This window comes from Carettochelys insculpta, chromosome 5 (genome assembly GCF_033958435.1).
Source record: "Carettochelys insculpta isolate YL-2023 chromosome 5, ASM3395843v1, whole genome shotgun sequence".
NCBI classification, from domain to species: Eukaryota; Metazoa; Chordata; order Testudines; family Carettochelyidae; genus Carettochelys; species Carettochelys insculpta.
Window position 1 is genome coordinate 5097146 of NC_134141.1, and position 27233 is coordinate 5124378.

Here is a 27233-nt window from a genome sequence, read left to right on the forward strand (position 1 = left end):
CTTTCGGGCTTTTGCTCCTTTGTGGTTCACATTTTCAAGCTTTTCCTGGGAATCCCTTGGGCTAGAAAGTTATTTTTATAAATACAAAATGCTGAGTTTTTCTGATAGCTCCAGGAGCAGGGGCTTTGAGGATAAAATCAAATATTGTGAGGCTTGGGTTACCTCTTGAGAGCTAGTGATCAGAACTATTTTACATCTCTGGCAGTAGTAAGTGACAGGAGAGTCATCTGTACAATTGTGCAGAGGGTAATTTTCTTCTGTTTGTGCTCCAGATAAGAGTTAATCCCTGTGTTATTAAAATAAACTTGACATCTCCTGGAACGTGAGGCTCCACCTTCTTGCTCCCCTAAGTTGATAGTATGACCTTCAGTGAACTTGAATGGCTTGTATGTTTAAACTATTGCTCTGCTCACAGGGTGCTGATTTTCTTCACCAGGTAACTCGAGGGTCCCTTGCGAAGTCGGTTGCCAATCCTGCCAGTATCAGACTCCATCTCTTGGAGGCTCCTGAAGCCAACTTCGCAGCTGGGCTGCTAAAAATGGGCTCTGCAGCCGGGGTGAGGCAGTTTACTGCCAGTCCTGGTCCCATGCCATTCCTGGGAATAGCCAGCGTGTCTCTCCTTAGAGACTCCTGGAAAGTGGGGCATGAGATCTCTGCATGCTGCCCTAGCCCCAGGCAACAGTTCCATAGCTCACATTGGCCAGGAACAGCAGCCAAGCGGAGCTGCGAGGGCATTGCTTGCAGGCAGGAGCTGTTTGTAGAGCCACCTTGTTGCCACCTGCCCAGTACTGGGGCTGCCTATAGGCTGGCCACAATCAGGAATGGCACAGGCCAGGACAGGAAGGGGGCTGCCTTAACAGCACTGTGCTACTGACCAGGACTCAGACCATCGGAGGTAAATGCTGCCTGGCTGGAGCCCACCCCAATTCCTTCCCGTACCCCAACACTCTGCACCAGCCCTGAGCTCCCCACCAAACTCCAGAGCTCACACACCCCTTGCACCCTAATCGCCTGCCCCAGCTCAGCCCAGAGCCCCCTCCCACATTCCAAACCCCTTGGCCCCAGCCCAAACCCATACCATCACCCACACATCTGCCCCAGCTAGGTGAAAATGAGTGAGGGATGGGGTGGGGGAGGAAGGGAGCTGGGGGGAATCCTTGGTGAAGGGGCAGGGTGGGGCAGGGCGGGCCGCTGGGAAGGGGTGGAACAGAGGTCGGGGAACAAGTGTTTGGATTTATGTGATTATCCCTGGGACTGGGAAAAGAAAATGGTCTGGGTTAGTCCAATTTTCGGTTTCTTAGCCCTTTAATAGGCTTCGGTTGTTAGGCTAAATTCTACCTTGAGGTATGAGACTGGCATGAGACTCCCCACAAGCGAGTATTGGTGCTACATGCTTCTATCCTACTTGCCCATAGCTGTTTGGACTGTCCCCCTGAGCGGCTGGAACAGGGGTATAACAGAACATACAAGCTGCACCTCTAGCTCTAGAGTCCCATCCCATGGCCTCAGCTGGCTTTGAGCAGGGCAGACAATGCCAGCGCTGCCACTTCTGGCAGTGGCCATTTAGGAACGCACAAGTGTGTAAATCAAACCTGTATATGACCCACTATTATAGGAAGCATTATCCTATGGGTTTGGCATAGGACTGGGGGTCAGGAGTGGTGTTCCCTGCAACTGAGTGAGTTGAAGGGAGATTCAGGTGCTGCCCAGCTGATTAGAAGAGCACCCACAGTGAGCAGCATGTGTTTCTACTGGTGGTATACATCTGCACATGTCTTGGTGTGTATAACATTTATTCTGCTCACAGGTGGAAAAAGGTTGCAGAGAGCACTACTCAGGAGGCCTTGTTCTCTTCTTGGTTCTGCTCCTGACCTGTCCTAGGACCTAGGGAAAGTCCCTTTGCCTCTCTGTTCTCCCCAGGCCTCAGTCTTGTCTGTTTAGATCAGGGATCATCAACATTTTCAAGGCAGAGGGCTGAAATTTGGCCTTTGGATCTCTATGTACAGCCTGAGTGCTGGTGATATTTTTTTAAAGCCACTAATCGTCCTACTTAACAACAGTTTCATTAATAAATAAATAAAGACACAGCGCTTTGCCGTTTAGGTGGTGGTTGGTAGCGTTAGCTGGTCTTTTGTTAATCCGCAGGTGGCCTGGCTTTGAGCAAGCTCCTGGCTTCATGGAGGAGGAGAGGCAGGGCTGAGCTCCAGCCTCATGTGCCAGTGAAGATCAGCTCAGATGCCGCTCTTGGCGCCCATGCTGGGGGTTGCTGATGGCTGGTTTAGATTCTAAGCTTTTGTGGGGAGAGAAAGTCTTTTACTATGTGTTTCCCAGTGCCTGGTACAATGGGACCTCAATCCTGACTGGCGTCCTCTATAAACAATTATCACACTTCAGATATAGCAATATTTTCCCTCTATGTTAGGCAATAGTGTCCTTTGAAAGACTTTCCCAAATGGCTATGTTACCAAGCAGCAAAATGTCCAGTGATTTCTGTTGCTATACACTGCACCTGGATGATGTATTTTTAAAATGAAAGCATGGATCAAAAACAAATCTTTGCAAACAAAAGACTCTTTCTTTCTTGATGTTCTCCCTTGATGGTACATTTTAAGCATTTAAAAGTAAAACTGCTTCCTCTGCAAGAACACAACTTTGTATTTGATCTCAGATCATGCATTATTGATTTCCACAACATGAAAAAATGTCTCTGATAAAAATGCAAAGAATCAAAACACTTTCAATGTGCTTGAAATTAAAATCAATTTTATATGCACTACCTTATGGGAGAACTAGGGTTTGTTAAGTAGGTTAAGAAGTGGGAGGCGTGGAACAGGGAAAAAAAAGCAATATTTCTTTGTAAAACAATTCTAGAATTAAGTGCAAAACATACAGTAATGCAACACTACACTGAAATACTCAGGAGTCAGACAAAGCTACAGTTAAGGCATGATCTCTGCCCCTTTTATGTGAATCCATTGTGAAAAGCCTTGCACTGAATTATATTCTCACATACTAAATCTCACTAAGAGCCCTCAACTTCCCCATTTCTGGAGCCATTATGCGGCCTTAAAGCTGTAGTGGTATAGGACGGTGCAAAGGCATTCGCTGGTCTGTTTTCGGCCAGCTCAGCTGGCCAGGATTACATCCCTTGTGGACAGGGGTAGGAAACAATTTGTTTCTCTCTTGGTTCCTGGACCTTATGAGGGTGCATACAAGAAGTAGGTGGCCAAGGGAAGGTTCCTTATGTTGCTTTTCCAGCCTATTCCCTGGTTCTGAGTTGTGTTTGGGCATTGGAGTGCCTCAGCCATCCTGTTGCCACATGCATAGAACCCCAATGTTTGGTCGCCTGGTCATGTTTACCCTGCAGTGAAATGCCTGTGCCACCTGACGCAGGCTTGTGCAGCTCAGGCTAAGGCCAGGTCTCCGTTAAAGAGCAAGGTTGAATGATGATGCAGAACTGCAGCTACGTTAGTTACGTAGCTGGCATCGACGTATATTCATCTGAGCTTCTGCTCCTTCTCCATTGTGGGAGGTCAATGGCATCAAACGCTCCCATCAACCTCCCTTACTCCTCATGAGGAGCAGGAGTACCAACATTGATGGTGGCGTCCTGTGAGTGCAATTTAGCGCGTCCCTACCAGGCATGCTCAAGCGAGCTCCAGAAGGTCAACCGCAGCAGGGTCCATCTTTCCCATAGAGAAGAGAGCAGTTTAATTTGAGTGTAGACATTCTGCCTTGGGCTGGAGCCTGGGCTCTGGGACCCTCCCATCTTGCAGAATCCTAGAGCCCATGCTACAACCTGACCCTGAATGTCTCTGTACCACAATTAACCTTTCCCTTAGTCCAAGCTCTGGAGCCTAAGCCAGCATGCACGAGCCAGTTGCAGGTTTTTAATTCTAGTACAGACATAGCCTGTGAGTAGTATTCTCCCTGCAGTGCATACCCATTTAGAAAGGTTGTTTCTTGTCTCTTTGCATTTTCCAGGTGGTGTGCCTCTACCTTTCTTATCAACCAGGGTCTGCATTAATTGAAATGGGAAGTGTTTCTCACTAAGATTGCAAAATTCTTGTAGTGATTTTTGTTACAAAATGCTGAACATGCCATCCTCAACCCAACCCATTAACTGACTCTGGTCTGTAGAGCTGAGTTCCTTATGGAGCTACACTATCCGCATGGAACTTTACAATGTAATTTATTGCCTTTTCCCTTCCTTCTCTGGGCTATTAGACCCATTCACATTCCAAGATATTTCTAGTCTCTGATGCAGTAGAATTACAGAGAGACATTAAAGGCAATGTCCTTGATTTTTTTTTTTTTTTAATTCTGTAATGTCATCTCAGAGAGAGTGAGGATATTTCTATTGAACTAAATATGTCTCAGGATACATCCACACTACCCCAGAGACTGACCAGGTGAAGGTTGACCTTCCAGGGTTTGATTTTGCTTACCTAGGGGGGCGCTCGAAGTTGAACTATTGGGGTGGACAGTCACCTCTATACCCCTCATTCTTGCAAGGAGTAAGGGAGGTCAATGGGAGAGTTTCTCCCATTGGCCTCTGTGAAGACGGACAGATAAGTTGATCGTAGATATGTTGATTCCAGCTACGCAATTGTCATAGCTGGAATGGTGTATCTCGGATCAACTTTAAAATCTCGTGTGGACTGAGCCTCAGTGGAGGAAGAAAGAGAGGAAATATGTGGGAAAGAGAGAGACCCTGACAAGATAACTTATACAGACTCCACTTCAGGGAAACATGCCCAATTTTAAGCACATGCTTAAGCCTTTTTCAAGTTAATGTGAATTAAGAGTGTGAGTCACACATTAAGCATGTGCTCTATTGCTGTCTTGAATAGGAACAATGTTGTACTAAGCACTCATGTGTAAGTGCTTTCTTGAATTATGGGGTGTTTGTGTCTCTTTCTTCCCGTGGGAAGTAGTTGAGTGGATAAATTTGCATGCCAATACTAATTTGGTTCTAATTCCTTTTACTAGTTTTTCTCTCCTTTCAGAGGATTGTTTTCTCTCCGCTCTCTAGATGGGTTCTGTGGATACTTAAGAACTAATTAAAAGATACTGCAAAATTTGAACTTGCAGCAATATAGAAAAGACCCACCCCCAAAGAACACTTAAATCCTGGGACAGTCTGCAACCAACTTCTATCCAATCATCACTCAGCCTTTAACAGAAAGAGCAAGCTGAAGAAAACCCCTCCATTGCTCCTTTAAGAGTGGCAGAATGGACTAACGAATAGGGACATTAGGCTGATATTCTGGCTGCATCTTCAATTCTTAGCTCCACCACGTGAACTTGGACAAGTTGCTTTACTTCTGTTTTTCTTCCCACAAATGTGAGTTGAGATTGCACATACAGATAGGAAGGCACAACAACCAACACAAAGGGGATCTAATCCCTGCTGTGGCCTCTCCAAGTGAATGTAATATGGATAAGTATTTAGTGAATTTAGAATGATCCCTAGCCATCAGTGTTTCCTTTAATTTTTTTCCCTCTGTGGGCAGAATAAATTTTGTTGTGTGTACCACGGCATGTGTGGATGTACACCACCAATACAAACACATGCTGCCCGCTTAGGGCCCTCAGCTAATTAGCTGGTCGGCACCTGACTCGTAGGTGGCCACCCATGTGCTCAGTTTACAGGGCACACTACCAGCCATACTCTGCTTACCCTCATTTGTTACACACCCTGTTTACAAGCGTCTAGCTGACCTGATTTTTAATTAGTGAAGGGGGAACAATTATTCCCCTTTCCCTTGCCATAACCTTATTTTTTATCATACTTCGTATGTTTATAATGTAAAACACCTTTTAATGCTTTGTATATCACTATACATTTTCTACTAAGACGAAAGGGTAACTGTGTGTCTGAGCCTTAGGAGTCCAGCTCTGCTCCTCTGGCCTGGTTTCTTGGTTTCTACGGCTACGTCTACATGTGCAGCCAACATTGAAATAGTCTATTTCGATGAATAACGTCTACACGTCCTCCAGGGCCGGCAACGTCGATGTTCAACTTCGACGTTGCTCAGCCCAACATCGAAATAGGCGCAGCGAGGGAACGTCTACACGTCAAAGTAGCACACATCGAAATAGGGATGCCAGGCACAGCTGCAGACAGGGTCACAGGGCAGACTCAACAGCCAGCCGCTCCCTTAAAGGGCCCCTCCCAGACACAGTTGCACTAAACAACACAAGATACACAGAGCTGACAACTGGTTGCAGACCCTGTGCCTGCAGCATAGATCCCCAGCTGCCGCAGAAGCAGCCAGAAGCCCTGGGCTAAGAGCTGCTGCCCACGGTGACCATAGAGCCCCGCAGGGGCTGGAGAGAGAGCATCTCTCAACCCCGCAGCTGATGGCCGCCATGGAGGACCCAGCAATTTCAACGTTGCGGGACGCGGATCGTCTACACGGTCCCTACTTCGACGTTGAACGTCGAAGTAGGGCGCTATTCCTATCTCCTCATGAGGTTAGCGACTTCGACGTCTCGCCGCCTAACGTCGAAGTTAACTTCGAAATAGCGCCCGACGCGTGTAGACGCAACGGGCGCTATTTCGAAGTTGGTGCCGCTACTTCGAAGTAGCGTGCACGTGTAGACGCAGCTTACATTAGTTATGTAGACCCTCTTGAGTCTTCCAAGAGATCCAGGAGTGGTGCTGTTTCCTCTGGATTGGTGGATGACTTAATCTGACTCTTGAATCCTGCAGGGGTCTAAAGAGGCAAATCTATTCCTTCTTCCTTTAGTCGTCTTCTTGCAGCTGTACACAGAATTCTTCACCTGAGTGCTGGCACCGGTGTCAGGGAAACAGAAGATTAGTTCCCCCTCTTTGTAGAGTATTTGGCCCAAATGAGAAGCTTCTCAGTTGGATCCTGGACAGTCAAACATTAGCCTGTTGTTGACCTCCTGTGTGATTGTATGACTCACCCCACCTTTGCTTCTCTTCCTAGTGCTTATCCATCTTCAGTCAATGAGTTTCTTTTTGAAGGTCTCAGGGCATGCACCGAAGGGAATAGCAGCCATGCCTGACCGGGGCCTTGCACCCTGACCTTCAGGTTAAAAGTCTGACGTCCTATCATTGACAGGATTTTTCCTCTTAGCATGTGTGCAAGAGACAATGACCTTGGTGGGAGTCCCTGCACAATGTTGTACTTTAATAACATGCCCTTGGCAAGTCAAGATGGTTTGTCTTTGAATTGCATCATCACTGTCCTGCCTACTTGCCTCTGTCTCTATCTGGATTCTTACTCTATAGGGTCCCCATCACAGCAGTGTCAGTTCTGTGTTGCATTTAGCTGTGACTGCAGATCATTCCACAGTCATTGTTACCTCTTGTGGGGAGTTAGCTCTGTAGTGGAATGTGGGATTTGATGAGCTTGTTCTATCCGAACACCACCTTCGGGGGCTGTCTTTTGCTATGGTTCCCTTTCTTTATGAAAGAGAGAACCTCTCCTCCTTCCCCTTCTGCTAGCTGGGAAGTCAGTCCATTTGCCTTTGTTTGTTTGTTTTGTTTTCTTCTCTAAATTGCCTTTCTGGGGTTCTTCAAAGTTGCCATATTTATACTGTGGAGACAGGAATGAATATTTATTATCAGAGCAACAGAGCCATGAGAGTCCTATGACCTCACAGGGCCTCATTCCTTAAATGCAATTCAGGTTTGCAAACTTAGTTTCCCATGCATGCTAAGTCATAACTTAAATTCAAAGTCAGTTTTTGTCCAACCAGAGAGTCCTTATGGTGGACCTGTGCAACCCATCTCAATGGCAAGCAGCGGTCTTCAGCTGTTTCTGCTTAGACATGTACAAAATCCCATGTCTCTCTGTTGTAAATAAGTACTTCACAATACTGCATGCATCTTAACTTTGCTTTCAGAAACAGCTCCCCAAAAAGAGTCCATTCAGTGTCCTACATAGGTAACATGTTCAAACAAAATCAAACGTGTTCTCTATCAAGTGTATAATACTCCATTTTTTAGCCCAATGCTGTTAGTTTTCCTTTGTTATGGGAGTTTGTGATTATGCAAAATAGCCAGATCATGAACAGATTAGCATAATAGAGACTGCAACAATAATGTTTTTTAACAGATCATTTAGTAATGCTTTGATGTTTTTTAACAATCCTCAACGGTGCAGAATTCAAAGTAATCCCAAGCCACTAAAATGCTCAGAAGTCAGGCCTGAAAAATAAAAGGTGCTGTCATGACAGAAAAGATACCCATTGATCTTTGTCACTGAACTGCTGTGGTGTTTTCTGCAGTAATTCCCCTGAATAAACAACAGCATTTGACAAAATTCAATAGCAGACAAGTTAAAAAAGCTCTTCCCAGTGTGAGAACCTGAGCTAAAGTTGAGTTCTACCATTTTAACATGAATGATTAAAGGTGAGGACAGCTTCTGGCAGGGAGATTGCTCTTCTGCTGAGCTCCTGCTGCAGAATCTTAACCAAAACTACTTCTATCCAAAATATGCACTAACAGATTCCTGCAGAGGGAACTACCAATTGCTAGTGCATGAACATTTGAGAGGCTGTGGAAATTGAAAAGTAAATCAGACCCAGCAGACTTTCTCAAGGTCAAGGGCTTGATTTAACGCTGAATTACTGCAGTTTACGGGGGTGGAACTTCATCAAATTTAATTGAGTGACATTGATTTAAAACTGAGGAAATTCATTGGTAGATCTGAAAATTCCAAGCACAAAATCAGAGTCTCTGCTCTTTTCCTCAAGCCAACCCATCACACTCAGTCTCTGCCACAGGGGTCAGAAAACGCTTTCTGTAACCTTCCACAGAATATTAAATACCAGATTAAAAAAGCAGTCATGTAGCACTGTAAAGACTAACAAAAATGTATTAGGTGATGAGCTTTTGTGGGACAGACCCACTTCTTCAGATCATAGCCTTACTAGAACAGACTCAATGGGTGCGTCTACGCTAGGCGGCTACTTCGAAGTAGCTGGCACAACATCGAAATAGCACGCGTCGTGTCTACATGCACTGTGCGCTATTTCGATGTTGAAATCGACGTTAGGTGGCAAGACATCGAAATCGGTATTCCTATCCGAAGATGGGAATAGCACCCTCCTTCGACGTTCAACATTGAAGTAAGGCGAGTGTAGACGATCCACATCCCACTACGTCGCAATAACGGGGTCCTCCATGGCAGCCATCAGCTGAGGGGTTGAGAGATGCTTTGTCCAGCCCCTGCGGGGCTCTATGGTTGCCATGTGCAGTAGCCCTTAGCCCAGGGCTTCTGGCTGCTGCTGCTGCTGCTGCTGCAGCTGGGCGTCCATGCTGCGTACAGGGGGTCTGCAACTGATTGTTGGCTCTGTGGATCTCGTGCTGCACAGGCCGAGTGTGTCTGGGAGGGGCCCTTTAAGGGAGCAGCTTGGGGCTTTGCTGGCCCCTTATTTCGACGGGGAGTGCTTGTGCATGTGAATGCTCCACATTTCCTTCTGGGGCAGCCCCTTTCGATGTTCTCCATCGCTACTTCAACGCTGAACATCGATGGCACCAGCCCCAGAAGACATGTAGACGATACGCATCGAAGTAGCCTATTTCGATGTTCTTACGTTGAAATAGACTACTTCGACGTAGTGTGCTAGTGTAGACGTAGCCAGTATGTAAAGCACAGAGGTCCAAAAATTGTTATCAAGGCTGGCAAATCAGAAGGTGGGGGGAGGGGTGGGGTGCACGGTGGGGAAGTTAAGAGTTAGGGCAAACATTAAAGTATGTGAAAGTCCTTACAATGGGTCAGTTAATTGCTGTCCCAGTTCAAACCATGTGTTAATGTGTCAAATTTGAATATGAATGTTAATTCCGAACATTCTCTCTGTTGACGGTTGTTAAAGTCTTTTTTCAGTAGAACACAAACTCTCAGGTCTTTAACACAATGGCCCACTCCATTAAAGTGCTGGCTGACAGGTTTGTGTATTAGGAGATTTTTGATGTCTGCTCTATGTCCATTTATTCTTTGTCAAAGAGTGTTTGCAGTTTTCCCTATATACATGGTGTGTGGGTATGGTTGGCACGTAATGGCATATATATGATGTTAGCTGAGAAACAGGAGAATGTGCCTGTGATTCTGTAATTAATATGGTTAGGTCCAGTGATGGTGTCTCCAGAATAGATACGTGGGCAAAGTTGGCAATGGAGCTTTTTGCAAGGAAAAGTTCCAGGATTAGTATAATTGCGGTATAGCCTGTGGTTGCTAGTGAGAATCCTCATTAAGGTTGAGAGGTCGTCTATAGGAAAGAACAGGCCTGTCACCTAGGGCCTTCTGGAGTGTGGCGCCATGATTTAGGATACATTGTAGATCTTTAATGAAGTATCGCAGTAGTTTGATTTGGAGACTGTAGGTGGTGACAAGTGGTGGTCTGTTATTGGCTTTTTTGTGCCTACGCAGTTGGTTTCTGGGTATTGGTCTGGCCCTGTTGATTTGTTTTTTTAATTCTCATGGTGAGTAATTCATGTTTATGAATGTTTGGTAGAATTTGACACATTAACACGTGGGTTTGAACAGGGACAGCAATTACATGACCCATTATAAGGACTCTTTTACATACTTTGATGTGTGACTTAACTTTTAACTCCACCTCTACCCCATCACCTACCTTCTGATTTGCCAACCTTGATTACAATTTTTGTGATTTGTCAACCTTGATAACAATTTTTGGATCTCTGTGCTTTATATATTGAGTCTGTTCTGGTATGGCTATGATCTGAAGAAGTGGGTCTGTCCCACAAAAGCTCATCATCTAATGCATTAATTGGTTAGTCTTTAAAGTGCTGCATGACTGCTTTTTTGTTTTGGTAGGACACAGACTAACATGGCTATCTCTCTGTCACAAATGCAAAAATAGATTTTAAACCATTGTTATCCTTTGCAGAAAGCACTACGACAAAGCCTCTATGTTATGTAAGGCCAACTTCAGCCTTCACCACAGAGCTGAAGTGAAACATAAGTGGCACACAGCATTTGTGTTTATCCTGCACAGAGTGAATGGCACCCTCTAAGAACAAACCCCTCAAATGCAGATAATTAAGACCGATGATTGAGTAACGTGGTACCACTTCATAAGTGCCTCTCTCTGCAGGGACAGCAAGGTTAAGGGACCGTGGTGCTTGTGATCTATCAATGTGAGAGCACAAGGACCCAGCTCCATCAAAGTTTGGGCCGGGTCTTGCTGATAGCTCCACCTGCCACCCCCAGGCAAGTTCAAAGGGCCCAAGGGCCTCTGCTGCTGCCACCAGCAGTGTAACAGGGTTAATGTGGCTTCCTGATTCCCTGCTCCAATCCACTTTCAAATGCAGAAGAGGCTGCTGGACTGTCCCTTTGTCCGCTGGGTTGGGGATGTCTCCGTGTGTTATCCCTGCCCATATCACCACTGTAGCCAATAGGAGCAGTGGGGGCAGTGCCTGCGGGTGGTGGCTCATGGAGACCTCCCTGACACACCTCCAACAAATTCCCTCCCAGAGCTTTCAGCGGAATGGCAGGGTGGGGAGAATTGGACCTGTTCAGGGCACCATCAAACATTTTTATGTACCTGCAACTCCTGCCTCTCTGGTCTCTGAGAGCACCCCTCAGGTCTCAAGCCTTTTGCTTTCCTCTCTCCTGGGGTGAATCATGTGTTTCTTCTTCAAGTGTTGCCCGGGTGCTCCACCTGAGGTGTCAGGCTTGCCCTGGTGCTGCAGATTGGAGATCTTCATAGCTGTTTTCAGCTGGACCGTGTGTGCAGGAGCTCCAGTGTGCTTTTTCGCACCCTTTCTATCATGTGCACGGTCTGGACTCAGCTAGTTCCTCTCAACCACCAGTGGCTGCAGATGAAGCTTCTACCTTCTCCTCAGCCTTGACCATTGTTCATTTTCTTATCTTCTTCTCCTTTCCTTCTGGTTTGTTTACGTGAAAGAGAGACTCTTATAGTTAATAGTTAAATTTTAGAGTTTAAAGTTGTTTGTTATCTAAGTTAATGGCTATTGCCAGTTAAGCCTTGTTGGTAACTCCTGTGGAGCAAACGGACTCCTTATTCTTATTTAAGTGACCTTAATTTTTAATTTAAAGAAACTATGGTAACCATGCCCAGCACAGCTGGTTTTAAGAAATGTGCCACTTGCCACAAGGCAGTGCCCTCCTCGAATGGCTATTCCAAATGTATTTGGTGTTTGGGAGAAGGCGTTTGGGAGGAGTATTTTTTGCACCCTTTAGCTGTCTGGTGTATGAGAATTCAACTCATGACTCAGACTGGGAAACCAGGAAATGCTCAAAGTCCCTTCCCCATCCCTTAAAGGAACATCAGCATTTCAAAACCAACAACCAACCAGAAAACATAAGAAAAAATAAGCAGTCCCATAGCTCATTTATTTATTGGGTAATGAGCTTTCATGTTGTCACATGGCTGGACTTTTATATTGGATCTAGAAACCATTTTATATGCCCAGTGTGGCTATTGGCCCCAAATAGCACGCTAGAGGTGTCATGTGAGGTGTCAAATGAAATCTGATGATGTCCTAGATCTATATATATTACTTACATGTCGGTATCATGTATGTAGGTAAAGTTATAGATTTTAGCTACGTAGTTGTATTAGAAAATGTTTCAGTGCTGAGGTTCACAGAGGGAGGTGGGCCTCCACCCCAGCCAGAACAATAGGCTAAGCAAAAGCCCAGATGGCTAGCGCCCATTTTGTAATTGTGGGGTTTTCCTACTGGGACTACAACAAATGGAAACTCAGTACAGTGACCCACCTGGTCAGGTGGTAAGCCAAGGCCTATGGAGAAGAAATGAATTGTCCCCTTTGCATATGAAAAGCTGTAAGATGGGCTCTGGCAGGGACTTTCTTTGTTCTTCAGTCCTCCTGAGTCAAGCTTGTCTGGACTGGGGACCCATCCCGCAGAGGGGTGATGTGGAGTTAGCAGTGTCCATCTTGGATCTTTTGTCCTGCAGTCTCCACATGTCCATGTGCCAGAAAGTGGACTCCAGCAGGCCAGATCTACAATGGTCAAATGACTGACTCTATGTAACCTGAAATGAACTTCCACAGACTTTCAAGAATCAGCAAATAACATCGCTGGCCTGAATCAGTAATTAAGACTGATGTTACGAGTCTACTTTATCCCTCTACATCTTCTGTTTACTTCAAAGTCCTGAAGCAATGGGGGAGGGGCAAAGCTACAGGTGGAGGTGACCACTGGGAGTTGTAGTTCCAAACCTGCGTGTCGGCAGCCTGTGGACTTTGGTCGCTCCACTCTGACCGCGGGACAACAGAGGAGTTTGGCAACATCCCAGGAAACTGAGCAGCCTTTTTAGGAGCAGCACTGCTCACCCTCAAATGAGAGAGGGGGCAGAAAAAGGTGTCCCAAAAATTGCTTGTCCCAATGAAACTGGCCAGCATGCTGCAGCTGGCTGTTTTACCCTCACAGTGGTCCAAAAACAGTGAAAAGAAAGATGATATTTGAAGCATGGAACGTTCTCACCCTCTTGGACAGGGAGAACGCTATGAGGCCTGAGAGAAGAACGGCCCTCATAGCAAGAGAATTGGCATGTTATAACATTGACATAGCCGCCGTAAGTGAGACCAGACTGCAGAGGAGGATCCTTCTTTGAACCGAAAGGAGGTTACACCTTCTTCTGGAAAGGCAGGCCAGAAAACGAAGACAGCATCCATGGAGTGGGACTTGCTATCAAGACATCACTTCTGCACCAACTTCCTGACCTACCAACTTGTATCAGCTACGAAGGGTCCTGTGGCACCTTATAGACTAACAGAAAAGTTTTGAGCATGAGCTTTCGTGAGCACAGACCCACTTCTTCAGATTCAGTGAGTCTGTGCTCACAAAAGCTCATGCTCAAAACTTTTCTGTTAGTCTATAAGGTGCCACAGGACCCTTCGTTGCTGTTACAGATCCAGACTAACACGGCTACCCCTCCGATACTCAACTTGTATCAGTGAGCATTGGATCAGGCTCCACCTCCCCCTCAACCTTTCTCGCCATGTTACAGTTGTCAGCACTTACGCCCCCACTCTGACCATCAGCGATGAAGCAAAAGAGAGTTTCAGTGAGGACCTTGACCATCTTGCAGAAGCAACTCCTCCTAGTGACAAACTTCTCCTATTGGGTGACTTCAGCACCAGAGTTGGCAAGGACTGTAGGAACTGGAAAGGGGTGCTGGGGCATCACGGCATTGGTATCATGAATGCCAATGGCCTTCTTCTTCTGAGGTTGTATGCAGAAACTGACCTGACAATTACCAACACTCTCTTCAGGCAGGCTGATAAATACAAGACCACATGGATGCACCTGAGATCAAAACAGTGGCACCTGACTGACTATGTCATCAGTCGCAGGTGGGACATTCATGATGTTAAGAACACTAGGGCCATGCAAGGAGCTGAGTGCTGGAATGATTACAGTGAAGAAACAGATTGACGGAGACAGATGTGGACCCAGAAGCCACCGGCTACAAGACAGGCCCAACAAGGAAAACAAGAGAACACCACTGGCCATCACATACAGCCCCCAGCTAAAGCCTCTGCAGCACATCATCAGTGATCTACATTCCATCCTGGTCAATGATCCTGCTCTCTCACAGACCTTGGGAGGCAGGCCTGTCCTTGCCTACAGACAGCCTGCCAACCTTAAACAAATTCTCACCAGCAACTATAGACCACAACACAGTAACTCTAAACCTGGAACCAATTCCTGCAGATTGCCAACTCTGCTCACATATCTACACCAGCAATATCACAGGACCTAACAGCAACCACACCATCAGGGGCTCTTTCACCTGCACATCTACTAATATAGTATGTACCAGCAATGCTCCACTGCAATTTACATTGGCCAAATTACACAGTCTCTACGTAAAAAAATAAATGGACATAAATCAGACATCAGGAATGGCAACATGCAAAAACCTGTAGGAGAACACTTCAATCTTCCTGGACACTCAGTAACAGATTTAAAAGTAGCAGTGCTACAACAACAAAATTTCAAGAATAAAATGCAAAGAGAAATTTCAGAACTGGAATTCATTTGTAAATTTGACTCTATCAACCAAGGATTGAACAGAGACTGGGAGTGGCTGGTCCATTACAAAAGCAGTTTCTCCGGTCTTGATGTTCATACCTCCACAGTAGCAACTGACAATGGGCCATATTCCCCCTGACTGAACTGACTTGATTTTTTCTCTCTTGATTTTCACAACTCCACATTAACTGCCGATAATGGGCCACATCCACCCTGCCTGAATGGACATTGTCAACTCTGTCTCTCCCCTTTACTGAGACCCCGTCTTTAAATCCTCCTCTTAAACCCCCCAACTCATGCATTTGATGAAGTGGGTTTTTCCCATGAAAGCTTATCCTCCAAAATATCTGTTAGTCTATAAAGTGCCACAGAACTTCTAGTTGTTTTTGAAGATACAGGCTAACTCGGCTACCTCTCTGATAATTGTTGACCCTGTGGTCCTGGACCAAATCCCTCAGAAACCCACGAAAGGCAGTCTTGACCTGCCCCTTACAACAGCTGAGGTCAAAAAGGCAATCAGCCACACCAGCTCTGGCAAAGCCTGTGGGATGGATGGTATCCCTGCTGAAATTTTCAATACATCAGGACCAGTGTCACTTGAAGCCTTTCACAGCATTTTGACCAGCATCTGGGAAGAAGAAGACATGTCCAAAGACTTTAAGGATGCCACAGTCATCTTGCTCTTCAAGAAGGGCAACAAAGCTGACTGTGGAAATTACTGGGGCATCTCCCTTCTCTCTACTGCTGGGAAGATCTTGTCATTCTCAACCCTCTGATTACCAGCATCTCGGAGGAGAACCTACCAGAAGCACAGTGGGGTTTCTGCCCAGGCCTCAGCACCATTGACATGATCTTTGCTGTTCGTCAGGTCCAGGAAAAATGCATAGAGCAGAACTTGGATCTATATGCTGTCTTTGTGGACCTGACCAAGGTGTTTGACACTGTCAACAGAGAAGCCCTGTGGATTATCCTGTCAAAATTTGGCTGCCTGAGAAGATTTGTTAACCTCATATACCTGTTCCATGATGATGTGGCTGGCTTTGTTCTTTCAAATGGCGAGTCCTCAGATCCATTTGAGATATCCAGTGGCGTGAAGCAAGGGTGCGTGCTGGCCCCAGTGTTATTCAGCCTCTTTTTCACATGCGTCCTCAGCCACGCAGTTAGGGACCTGGACCATGGAGTCTACATAAAGTACAGGCTTGAGGGGTCACTTTTCAACCTTCATTGTTTGAATGTTAAAACCAAGATGCTTGAGAGGCTTATCCTTGAAGCCCTTTTTGCTGACGACTGGGCACTTATGGCACACAAGGAATTTGATCTCCAGCTCATCGTCAACAAGTTTGCTGATGCCACTCGCCTCTTTGGTTTGACCATCAGCCTAGGAAAGACCGAGGTGCTGTTTCAACCTGCTCCAGGATCTGCTGTTCTCCCCGTTTCAATCTTTATTGAAGGAACAGAGTTAAAAACAGCAGATGAGTTCAAATACCTTGGCAGTGTGATAGCCAATGATGGCTCCCCTGACAAAGAAATCAATGCCAGAGTCTGCCAGGCCAGCTGGGCACTAGGACATCTGAGAGCGCAAGTGTTGAATCAGCACAATATCCGACAGTCCACTAAACTGAAAGTGCACAGGCTGTAGTCCTGACCAGTCTCCTGCATGGCTGTGAAACCTGGACTTTGTACAGAAAACAGGTGAAATTGCTGGAGCGCTTCCACACACACAGCCTGAGGTCAATACTGCACATTCAATGGCAAGACAGAGTCACAAACCTGGAAGTCCTGGACAGAGCAAGAACCATAAGCACTGAAGCCATGATTCTGAAAGCCCAGCTTCGCTGGACAGGGCACGTCATACGAATGGAGGAGTCAAGAATTCCTAAGCAATTCCTCTACAGTGAACTTTCCCAGGGCAAAAGCAATCAAGGTAGGCCTCGCAAGAGGTATAAAGACTGAGTGAAGGCGAACGTTGCTCATGCTGGATTGAAGCCAAAGCAGCTAGAGCAGCATGCAGAAGACTGAACAGGCTGGTGTGCTGGTGTGTATAACAAGAGTATGACAGCTTCAAAGACCAGCAATGCATACGCCTGAGTGATGCTTGTGAGAGGAGGAAAGCAACAGCAGCAGCCACACCAATAGAGCCAGGACAATTCCCTTGCCCCTACTGTGAACACCCATGCTGTTCAAGGTTTGGACTCCTCAGCCACGAGTCCACAACTGATGAGCCTGTGCAAGCTCAATATGTCATCGTCGAACTTGATGGACTACCAAGAGAAGATGTAAAGTATCACTTTAACAACTCTTCTCTCTAACCTTGTTCTTTTTTTAGTGTTAATAAATGTGTAGATATTACATCCAAAGAATTGGTGAGTGTGTTGTTTGGGTAAGATCCAAGTATATATTGACCTGGGTCTGGGTCTGGGTCCTTTGGGGTCTGGAAGAATCTGGATTGATTTTTCTGCCTGGGCCCAGAAAGCCCATCCTATTACACATGTATAAGATCAGCTTCTTCAGATCTTACCCATGAAAGCTCATTAGCTAATAAGTAAATGTGTTGGTCTTTAAGCTGCTACAGGACTGCTTGTTTTTGTGAAGCTGGAGTCTAACATGGCTACCCCTCTGAGACCACAAACTTAGGGAAATACAGAGTGACCTGTCCAATACAACAGGCCTACATCAGCTTAACATTGTCCCTAATTAAATGTCACCAAGAACTCTCACAGTCAGCTTCCTTGTCCCCCACAACAACTACCGCCATGGAAATGGTGCGGAAGATCCTTGCCCGAGTGCAAAGATGTTCACTCACGACAGGCTCACCTCTTTGTTGCCAGGCATGACATAGCAGCAGTCTCCCCACATGGCATCCTTTGCCGACAGTCACACTGTCACTGAGGTGGTCTCTTTTCCTACAACTTCTAGGTCACACTTTAGCCTATCTCTTCTGGTGTAACAAAGTCTACTAGTTGTATTCCAATGACCTTCCCTTTATCTTTGGACTCCATGGTCATTATACCCCTTACTACAGGGGATTTTTACCCCTTTTTCCCTTTGACTGGTAGGGGAACCAAACTGTTCACTCTGGGGACTGGCACAGGGCACCTGTAGCTGTCAGTCATGGTCTAATCCATCAGGCTCACTGCTGCTGCCTGGACTGCTTCCTGCCTCTTCTATCCTGGAGTGTGACAGTAAAGTCCCTTTTCGCAACCCCGGTTTTATTCTTGGGCCTGGTGGCACAGCAGATTCACTTCCTGAATCTATGACAGCCATTCACTGGACCTTGCTGGTTCATCCTTTAAAGCGTGTCACCTTTTCCAGTCCTTTTAAAGCATTTCAGAATCACTTTTTAATTGGGTCCCATTTTCCTGGTATTCTGGATAGATCTTGCAAAGAAAATTGTGTTGCTCAAAAGCTCCTATATTTTCCATGTCATGGAAAACTTTTCATTGGTACATCTCTGCCATTCTGTTGTCAGCAGGTGAGTGGATGGGTTCAGACCATACCCTAATGTCCCGTTTCTTTTCATGTGAACAAACCAGGACACATGGGAAGACAACGCCCCTGTATGGAATGGGATTATACCAAGGTGTGAGCAGCACCACAAAGAGCGAGGAAGAGCTGTGTGGATCAGTGGAACAAAAGTGCAAGGACTGTTGGATTTGGATGTAGCCAGAGCTTGTTGCAGACTCCTTTGGCTGGGACAGGGGCCCCAAGAGAGACATTTTATTCCAGTGCATTCATGAGGCTATAAAGGCCCAGCCCAGAAGGTGCCTGCTCTTAACTGTGAGGCAGCATATGGATGCCCTCTTGGTGGCTCTGCCCTTGTTTTTGGCCTGGTGTTGCTTTTTGGAAGCAATCCATGAACTCTGAGAACAGGAGGCCATGGACACTGACCTACTCCTGATGGACAGGTCCTGGACCAGCAAGCCTACCTGGGCGAGGAGATCCATCTCTCCAGAGCATACAGAAGAATACTAGCTAGCAGATTGCCATTGGCAGGTTTAGAAGACCTGACTTGTGACACAGATTTTGTCCATGGCAGAAGGGGAGCCTGCCATCAAATGGCTGCCCTTGACAATGAGGTGATAGAGACCCCAACACACAAGGTTATGACCCTATTTTATGCCCTGGGAAGATTGCATACATCATATCAAGGATGATAAACAGCGAGGGAGGACCCAATTATTGGTACCTTGATGATGTTGCTGGCATCCACCAGGAAGTCCAAGTGTACTGTGCCTCTTGTCCCAGGTGCCAGCTGACCACACCAAAGCCCCCTTGGTCCCACACTTCTGAGAAAAACTGCCATTGAGTGATTCAGAATGGATTGGGCCCCTGGAAAAAAGTTGCAGCGAGACATCAGTACATTTATTTCCCAGATAATGCAGGAGCTTTTGTCCCATCTGAAGACCAAGTTGCTAGGAACCTCCGCCTGCCATTCACAGATGCATGTATTAGGTGAGCGATTCAACAAACCCCAGAATGTGATGGTGAGAAGACTTGTGGCTTTTGAGCCCAAACCTGGTTTTGTGCAGAGTAAGGGAGGTATCACAAGCTTCCACCGTGTTCTCTCTCTGAGGGCCTTGAGGGATATTGCACCTTCTTCATGAGGGCTTGTAAAAGCAAGACCTGAAGGGGACCAGTACAGCCCAGGATGTCCTTCAGCTCAGGGAGTGCCCCAAAAAGATGGTGGGGCAGGATTTTTCCTGATGAAAACCTATTGGGGGCCCAGCAAGTGCACACTTATGATCTTCCACCCTGGGGATGGGGATGGTTATTGCTTCCCAGAACAGAAACCAAGTTGCTAGCTAGATGGCAATGGCGTTTGGAAGTAATTCATCAGGTTGGTTCCATGTGTTATGGATGTGCCTGCCCGAAAGGTGCAAAGACACTAGGATGTCCCAGTGAACTGGTTAATAACCGCATGCAGAGAGGTGCCTTTCTCCAAGGGGAAGCTGGAGACGTATAGCCTACTGCAATGCTCGGCTCAGTTTGATAAAATGATAGCTAGTGCCCCAGTGTGTTACACAGCTGGCTGGCATGCCTGTGCGTTGGCGCCCCTAGCGAGGGCAAAATAAAGTTGTGTACATTGGAGCCAGCAGTGGAAACTGAGCAGAATGAGAGAATGAGCCGACTTCAAAAGGTTGTGTGGGGGGAGGGAAGATTAATAGAAGGCACCAAAAACATGACAAGAGGAGGAGAAATTGCTCCTTTCTGAGGGGAAATCTGATTTTTCTTGGAGAGAGAAACTGAAAATAGAGACAGTCAATAAAAATTAATACAGGAGGTGGGTCTCAGGCGAAGGAACCAGAGAGAATTAAAGAGACTTAAAGATGGAGACGAAAGGGGAGGCAATGAGGGGGAAGGTAAAAAAAATGCCAGCAAATGAAGAAAAAGCAGGAACAGATGCAGAAAAATTTTATAGCTGTGATTTGTTTTACTTATTCATGGTCTTAATTTTTTTCACCAGCAGCCATTCTCAAGCTTGGCAAATCTGTTGGGAAAGGAGCACTGTTGGCAAATGTTGTAGGTTTGACTCATGCTGCTGGGTACAATCGGTGCTGCAAATAGATATCTGAAGATACATCTTACAGTAGTAGGGCATTTTTTTCTCTGAATTGACTTGGGAAGAAGGGGGAGGTTTCAGAATAGTTTTAAAAGGGGATGGGAGGAAGGTCAGGTGACTCAGTAGGATTCGGAACAAATCCTTAAGGAGGGAAACCAAAAGAAAGATGAGAAATAATTTGATAACAGGAAGATCAATTTCCTCTAGGACCAAGAGTAGAGGCAGCGTAACAGGTAAAAGAACAAATCAAGGAGGGAAAGGACAACTAAGGAGAAAAGGAGAAAGTTTAGACAGAAGAATCCAAATAAAAATTGAATATTCTTTAGGAAGAGTTTATCAGACCACCCAAAAGCCATGATTCCACAGTCTATAAAACGGACAACTTTGGCTAAAAGTCTAGCCTGGTTTAGTGGTAAAGTAGAGCCAGCAATTAGAAATAAAAAGAGAGCAGTATCTAAAATATGGGGGGCAGGAGGTAAATAGATATCTAAAAATATGAATTGGAAGTCATGAAGTGTGAATTTGATAAGGGAAGCTAAAGAGAGCAGGGGAAAATGCATGGATAGTAGTGCCAAATGGAGTTTAAATATATTAGGAACAAAAGAAAACTTGACAATAGGATGGGCCCATTATTAGATGGTAATAGTAAAACTGTTAATGATGATGCAGAAAAAGAAGAACGTTTAGTAAACATTTCCATTTCTGTTTTTGGAAGGAAGCAGGATGGATGTGCTCTGGTTACATGATGATGACGTATTATTTTCTGCTACTAACTAAGAATTTTATTAAAAATGTCTAACAGTGATAAATGTTTTTAGATCAGCAGGTCCGGATAACTTGCACTCAAGAGCCCTAAAAGGGCTGGTTGAGGAGCACTTTGGCCTGACAGTGTTGTTTTTTAACCAATTTTGGGATACTGAAAAAATATTCTGGAAGAGTGCCAAAGTGCTAATTCTGTGCCACTTCCAAAAGGGCAAACAAGATGACCTGGACAAATATGGGCTTGTTAGCCTAATGTCAATCCCAGGCAAAAATTGGAAAAGCTAATACAGAAATCCATTTAACAGAGAATTAAAGGATAGGAATATAATGAATGCCAGTTACATGGTTTTATGTAAAATAGTCTTGCTATTTTTTGATGTGATTGCAAGCTTCATTGGTTAAGATTACTGCCTATTTGTTATACATAGACTTTTGTAAGCCATTTGACTTAGTACAGCATGGCATTCTGACAAAAAATGGCAGTATACAATATGAATAGAACAGTTGTTAAATGGATTACGAACTGGCTAACTGGCAGATCTCAAAAAGTAATTGTCAGTGGGCAACCACTGCATGGGGATTCTTAAGTGGGATCTCCAGGTCTGATTTAGAGATTCAGAATGAGTGCCCTGGTCTCATTGTCATTTATCATTCTGCCAATCTCAATAGGTCAGATACAAATTTTATCAGCAGTGATTATATACTGACTTCCAGATCATTGAAGTAACTGGAGGCCTCTCTGGAAGACATGTTTTAGCCAAGTACAAGGTATAACAAGGATAAGTGGGTGAAATTCAAGGTCCTGTGATACACAGGTGGTCAGACTGTACATGAGAGGAGGTCCCTTCTGACTTAAACACTTATGAATGTGAAAGCCCATATAAAGAAGGTCATAGGACAAATGCAGTTGGAGAGGCACAAATACATTGTGAGTCCAAATTAAGGGCAGCTGAATGTGGAGGTAGCATGCAACTCGCTCTCTTGTCAGCCACTCGATAATGAGTAGGATGTCTTCCTTCACCTTCCTATTTATGAGCCCGTTGATGGGTGACCAGCCCAGTTCTGGAGCCACAGGTCTTATCGCAGAAGAGACAGGTGCTGGTAGCTGTTGGAGGGGCATGGGGCAGTTTTTGCCACTCTCAAATTGTGCTACCCCCTCACAGATTACTGCTCTTCACTGTGGGAGGTCCTGGGCAAGGTTCTTCCAAGTGTCAACACTGATGCTGCAATTTTTCAGGTGTACCTTCAGCACATCTGTAAATTGCTTCCTTTGGTCCACAACACTCCTCTGTCTTTCCTTCAACTCAGAGAGCAGAATCTGTTTTGGGAAGCACTGACCAGGCATTTGGCCCACATGACCAGTCTAACAAAGTTGTTGGTAAATAATGGCTTCAGTGGTTTTGAGCACGGGGTTGGACTTAATGACCTCCTGAGGTCTCTTCTAACCCTATGATTCTGTGTTCAGCTCTTCCAGGACACTAGTGTTCGTGTGCTTATACATCCATGAGATGTCCAGAATTCTTCTGAGACAGCATTGATCATACTGTTCAAGTGCCTTCAGATGATGCTTATGTGTTGTCCAGGGCTCACACGAGTACAGTAGTGTTGTAACAATCACTGTTTGGTATACAAGGAGGTTTGTCTTGGCTCAGATATCCTTGTCTCAAAGATCCCTTGTCTCGGGCAGGTGATAGCAGACCTTGCACAGCTCAGATGATGCTAGATTTCCACATCTGTATCAACTTTAGTGGAAAGATGACTTCCAAAGTGTGGGAAATACTCCACATTTTCCAGCAGTTCTCTTTAAATTTCAATAGAGGGTACATGAGAGTGTTCCTTCAGTGGGGGTTGGTGGAGCATCTTAGTTTTTTGATGTTCAGTGTGAGGCTGAGATTCTTGTATGCTTTGGCGAAGGCGCTTAAGATGGTCTGAATGGCTTTGAGAGAAAGAACAGTGGCCATGTCATCATCTACATATTGGAGCTCCATGATCAAGGTCCTGGAGGACTTGCTTTTAGCATTCAGTTAGGTGAGTTTGAAAATCTTCCCATTATTTCTATAAAAAACCTGCATGCCATCTGCAAGCTTGCCATCAGTGAGGTGAAGGGTCCTGGTGATGAAGATGCAGAGCTGTGCTGGAACAATGACACAGTCTTGTCTGACACCTCCAAAGTGATTGCTTTGGGATCTGTTTTTGCTCAACACTGTGGCAGCCGTGTTGCCATGAAGCAGCCTCAGGATACTAACACATATTTTGGAGCAACTGATTTTTGAGAGGATGGTCCACAGCAGGCACTACAATTGATTGACTTGAATGCTTTGGTCAGGTTGATGAAACTCAAGTATAAGGCTTGGGTTTGTTCGCAACATTTTTCTTGCAGTTGCCAGGCTCTTGAACAACCCCTCCACCATGGTCCCAGAATCCCTTGACCGAATCTCTCGGCAACATCCTAGAAATAATCTTGCAACACTTCCTACCCTGAGTCCAAGCTGCCATCAAAGTGATGAAGAGCAACAAGGCAAATGGACCAAATGGAATGTTCAAAGAAGGCAGGCCAGAGCTCCACAAACAACTCCACCTCCTGATTCTCCAGATCTGGGAGAGGGAACAGATGCCACGAGTGTTCAGAAACTCGCTGATCGTCCATCTCTTCAAGAAGGGTGACAAGTCAGACTGAAAACTATTGCGGCATCATCCTCTTGACAATGGTAGGGAAAATCTTAGCTCGACTCCTGTCGCTTGTGGAAGAAATTCTCCCAGAACCCAGCATGGCTTCCAACCATTCCAAGGAATAGCAGGCATGATCTTCACTGCAAGTAGCTAGGGGAGAGGACAAAAAGCCCTCTTCACAAATATCACTAGGACTGATGTCATGGGTGTGTGATATTTGTCCTTGTGTTTCTTTCCTTTGGATGAAACTCGCTCCGACGTGGAGAACCATTGTAGCGTTTAGGCATCACTATGCAGAAGTTTTATGCTGGCCCTCTGCACAAGGCTGAATTCACTATGCTTGCTTTTCTTATTTAGTCAAAGAGGACTCTTTGGGACCATATTTGAAACATACACACCAGTAAGTGTTTCACATCCTCACCCCTCATTTCATACCACACCCATCCCTCTGGTATCTGAGTTCTGAGGAACAGTTGGCCAACTCATGCCAATAATTTGCTACATAAGTATGTATTGTGGATGTCTCTTGCTACATCTACAGTATCTGCCTTGCTGTTTTTGTAGGCCAGTGAAACCACAGTTCTAAAATGGTATCTAAATAACTCTCTTAATGAAAGTGGAGTTGTGTGCATGTTCAACTATGTACATTTTCCACACTCTTGGCAGGCCTAAGTGACGACATTTAACGATTTTACAGACTAAAGAGGAATGTAGCTTTAAATTGTCAAAAGTAATTGTCTGTGCTAAGTTAATGTAATGTCATAGCAACTGCCTTTTTTTCCTCCCTGGTTCCCCCTTCCCTTTGTCCCTCAGGTATGGGTGACTCAGAGTGGGAACTTATCAAATATGAAGAAGAACATGCAAAGACTCTCACAGAATAAACATAATTATTTCCTGACAAAACTGCACACTGACAATTATTGAGCAACAGCATGAAACGATAAAGATATAGAAATACTAAAAATGGAACTGACGTGATCACCAGACTCCTACATAAATCAACAGTGCAAGGGCTGCACACGTAAGGATGTCTCCATTAAACTCCCTTCACCTAGCAACTTGTAGGTGAAAGTCAGTGGTGGAATGGAATGTTTGTAACATAGGACGGGGGTAAGGCTTGCGGTTTCTTGACATAGTGAGCTTCTTGGGTTTAGTGGCTGAATTTATGACTTAGCCCATAGTAGCTGGATTTTCAAAAGTGCTCGGTCCCCACAACTGGGGGCAGTTTTCAGAAAAGCTCAACTTCCATTAAGGTGCCTACCAGAAATGGTCAAATTTGCTGAGGTTCTGGGACTATTGTTCTTGATATTCTGTCATCTTTGAGTCCTCCCTTGAGTCTCTTTCCACCTCTTGGGCTGCTCCTTTATTGACTCCTCCTCCTTCTCCACTGTCTCTCTTCTAGTGGTGTTTCCTTATAGGACTTCATCCTTGGTCCACCTCCTTTCCTTCTACAATCTGTCTCTGATGATCTCGTCTGCAAACATGACTTTAATTATCTTTAAGTTGTTGACTCACAAATCTTCCTTTCTACTTGAAATCTGTCACCTCCCGTCCAAACTCAAATTTTGGCCTGTCTCACTGTTGTCCCCTCATGTCCAGCCATTAATTGAAGTTAGACATAACCAGGAAGGACTGCCTGATACTTCCTCCACAGCTTTTCCTTTGTTACCAAGTCTCTCTCTAACTCTTCCTAAGTTCTTGACTTCAGTCCCACTGTCCCTTTCTCTGTCACAGCAGATAGTGCCACCCTCCACCCTTCTGCTCAAACATTTAGTCTCAGCTATACCTTTGACTCAGGCCTTCATCTTTAACCCACACATTTAGGTCATGTAAAAATCATTCCACTTCTTCTTGCCCAACATGTCCAAGGTCCAGCCTTTCTTCTCTGCTCACACAACTAACATGGTTGTCCAGACACTGGCCACCTTGCACCTTGACAGCTGAAATCTTCTCCTCTCCAGTCTCTGTGCCTGCAGCCTCACCATCCTTTGCACCAGTTCATTTAACATGCTGCCATTAGATCATTATCCTGGCTTGCTGCTCCATCACGTCTCTCTAAACCCTGCCACTGAGCCCGCTCCTCCACCACATCAGATGCAAAGTTCTTATCCTAACCTTCAAAGCACTCCAGAGCTGAGGAATCTGTCCTGTCGTTAGACTGACTCTTGCCTTCACTTTTGCAGGGATTCTAACTTTGATTGCCCCATTACTTCCCTATCCACAAGCACCTTCAACCTTTCTCTCTTGCTGCCCCTTATGGAAAGATATGCTTGTAGCTCCTGCCTTATCCTCCTTCAGGTCTCCTGAAAATTCACCCACTTCTGTAATGTGCACACAGAACAGTCATCTGATAACCACTGGGCAGGAAGTGAGTACTTTAATTACTGCCCCTGACTGGCTAAGAATTGTGTGAGCAGGTACTTTTTGCTAACATTCCTATTCTTTTGTTGCGCTGTTCATTTCTCCCTCCCCTGCCTACTTGTTACTCATCTACCTGGTATGTCTTGTCTCTTAGGGCTTGTTTACATGGTGACATGTGAAAGGCAATCCAAATTAATGAAATGTGTGAATTCAAAGTCACTTAAACCTTATTAAACCCTGTATGGAGGCTCTTACTCATAATTAAAATGGCCTTAATTTGGTTTAACTTAATTGTATTTTTGGATGTGAATTAAAATAGATCAAATTATGGGTACTTTAATTCTGAGTAAGAATGTTCATATGGGTTTAATTAATCCACTTTGAATTCATGCCTTTAATTAATAGGTATTAACTTTCATGAGTGTCCCATGCAGACAGGACCTTAGACTTGTGATGGGCAACCTAGCCTCATAACCTAAAGACCTACAACCTATCCTTAATCAGGATGCCACACTCCAGAAGGCCCTAGGTGACAGGCCTGTTCTCTCCTACAGGCAACCTCCCAACCTTATGAGGATTCTCACCAACAGCCACAATCTATACTGCAGGAACACCAGTCTGGGACTTTTACTTGCAACAAAGCCCGCTGCCAGCTTTGTCCGCATATCTATTCTGGGGATACCACCACTGGACGTAACAAGGTTAGTCACAGAATCACTGGCACATTCTCATGTTTCTCATCTAACATCATTTATGCCATCATGTGCCAACAATGCCCAGATGCTTTAGACATTGGACAAACTTCAAACTCTCTTCGACAAAGAGTTAATGGGCACAAAACAGACATAA